Below are 3,309 nucleotides of genomic sequence, written 5' to 3'. Positions count from 1 at the left end.
CTGTTTGGTGATACATGAAGTGTTTTGGTAATAAAAGAAAATGATTTCCCTTCTCTTAATAAATTAACAATGAGCTTATCTGTTTTATTGATAACAGACATGTAATCATTTTTAAAGATTATCAGTTTAAATATTGCAATTAATTAATATTAATTTGTTTTCAATGTGATTTTTGTTGAAATTAGAAAAAATAAGTTTTACAAAAGTCAATATTGTTTATTTATGTAAATGTTTTTTATCCTATTAAAATAGTTCGTTTTTGACAAATTATTAATTGAATTGTTTCAAATCTAAAATAACATGAATTGGGTTTTAATGAAATGCATTTATGATATTTTTTATTTGAAACAACTCAAGATTATTTCTTTTGTAAATTTGAGCAACTTTTGTTTGAAAAAGGTGTATTTTTATTTTTTATGTGTAAATTTAAGCCACTTTTTCCTCAAATTTTTGTTAGATCCAAAAAAGAGGATAAAAGTATAGTAAGATAAAACCCGACATATTACCAAAAAATAAAATAAATACACTATCGATTTTTGAATTCTAGTTTACAATTTGATGGTTATCTTTAGAAGTATGTTATAGTAATGAATCACCCCTTAATGAAGACGCAAAATATATAACATCAACAATAAATGCGTCTTATTAAAAATCTGGCTAATTTTATCTAAAAGTAAACTCATATTATTTAAATTTGTTTTTTAAGTTTCATTAACAAAAACAAGAATGTTTCTATTATATATTTTTACAATTCTACACGGCATTATTATCTATAACATTATTATATTTATTAATAATTAAAAATGGATGCTTGTTTTTGTTTTTTTATCAGGTTTTGAGTTTTGATTCTTCGTTTCTCAAGTTATAATAAATTATTATTATGTAAATACACAGAAAAACATCCTAATAAACAACCTATTCATTATATCCTATAGGACGTTTTTAAAAGGTATTTTGAAATTTTTGTTAAGGTTTAGAACAAAAAAAAACTAAATTGGTAATATTTATCGATAATTGTCGATAAAAATTAAAGTAATGTTTTAGATTTTTTGAGCAAGTGAACGGGAATATTTAAAATATTTATTTTGTTACTTTTTCAATCATACCATAATGTTTTTCTTTTTATATCATATTTATTGTCATTGTTACAATAATTAATTGTTGTAAAAAATAAAGAAATAATTGGGAATAATAGTTATGTTCTGTTATTATCTCTTTTTATTATTTTTTGAGTAAATTTAACACGCAAATGGAAATCAAGTATTTGTTTGTCATTTTAATTATCATAAATAATTGTAAAATTAAACTATTTTTTTAATTATGTTATCTTATGGCATTAACTCCAACTTGATACATAGAAACAAAAAAATAGTAGTTGTGTGTAATTGTTACCATATATATTATAATAAAAAAATATAATAAGTAAAGTCATTTTTAAAACCTTGCAACTTTGACGTGTCAGTGCAACTTTGTTTATAGTATAATTATAGTAAAACAATTATATGTTTTTTAGAAACAAAAAAACACAAACAAATTTCTGTAAAACTATTACTCTAATTAAAATACTATAACTAAACTATAACTAAAGTTGCACAATTTGTCTCAATTAGTTTTTTGAGTTGCACTATTTAGCAGTCTCATGTTTATCGAAATTTTGAATATTGATAAACACGAAAAAGCCTTTGAATCACACGAATTGGCTTGTCTCATTATTTTCTTTTTTAAAGAGATGTTTAACATCTGCACCATCCACAATCGATATACAACGATGTTTTTTCGTTCTGTATGACAATTGGAATTCTGGAATTTTAATGTTTTTTATTAGAACAAGCAGTTGAACTTATCATTTAATTATCGAGTTATATTTTATGTTGATTTATAACCTAATTCGACTTTTTGTTATTGTTTTTGTTATTGTTGAAAAATAGAGTTTCACCTTTGTTGTGAGTAAAAAACAAAGAAAAAATAAAGTTGCACACTTATTTAGAATGACTTTACTATTATAAAATTTAAAAAATAATAAAAATTTGTAAATTTTTTATGTGGATTTGACTGAGTAATAACTTGGTTGTAGCACAATACATAGAACTATCATCAAAACAAAAGTTAATAAAAAATACCAAGTACATGCTTTTCTAAATCGTGGATATTCAAGATTATCATATTTTCTTTGCCTTCAAACTCCTCATAAAATGATCAAAATTATGCCCTCCTTTTTAGGTATATTATACGTGTTGTTTTTCTTGATAAAATCAAAAATGGCAATTATAAACTTTTGTTTACCAAAACGGAAGTTAAACAAAAAATAGATTTTTTGATTCAATTTTAAGGTAAAATATGGATCATTTTGTCCATTTTTTGCTGAAAATCAGATTTTTACACTAGAAAAGGGAACCTTGGTCGTATTTATTTTTATTTTTGTATTTCTCAGAACTTGGTTACAGTATGGGGAGAAAGATACGCCACATTTTTTCAGTATATAATTCAAGTCAATTTTCGGGAAGAAAAATTCGAAGAATAATTCAAAGAATAATTCCATCAAAAAATTCCCAAAAAAGAAACAATTTTCATGTGAAAAAATGTGGTGTGGCTTTTTCATCATTTTTTAGTTATTAAATCATTTTGTTAATCTAATAATATAGTTTGTTTTACTATATTTTAAATATTAAAAAATAAGTAGTCATTTTCTGAAAAATTAAATGAGTATTCGAATACACTTTTAACAGGAAGTGTCTTTTTAAGTGTTAATAATATTTTAATTTAATTTTCTAAATAAAGAACAGTTTCAACGTAAGATTTTTATTATACTAGAGTCAGTCCGTAAACGTTGTACACCTCAGAATCTTCTAAATAACGACTAAATCTTCCACAAATTATGTAAATCTTAAAATAGAACATTAATAAACATACCAATAACATTTTCTTTTTCATATTATGTTTTTCTTTTTCCAAATCAAAATGAACATAAAAACGATAAATCAGTTAATTTCAAGATCTTCACTTTTCTTGTCGTATTCAACAAACACCCCGGAAACCATGCCAAATTGACGATCTCAAGTTGAGACTGTTTAATCGGCGAGAGTTGGCTGGTTTCCACGTGTTGGATTGGATATGGGGAGGGTTTTCCGTCGTATCGTTGCGGCACGGAGCCGCCTCTAGTTTGTTAATTTATATTTCCAATTCAATTCAATTCAATTTAATACAAAGAACAAACATTTTATGTTTTTTAGTTCAAAGATAATGTTTAAGTTCTTTAAAATCAAGGTAAAACTATAAATGTTGTGTTGGTTCTGTTATCCACTCTTATTT

Source organism: Entamoeba invadens (assembly GCF_000330505.1).
Source record: "Entamoeba invadens IP1 unplaced genomic scaffold scaff_1105074726371, whole genome shotgun sequence".
NCBI classification, from domain to species: Eukaryota; Evosea; order Mastigamoebida; family Endamoebidae; genus Entamoeba; species Entamoeba invadens.
This window is presented reverse-complemented; position numbering follows the sequence as displayed.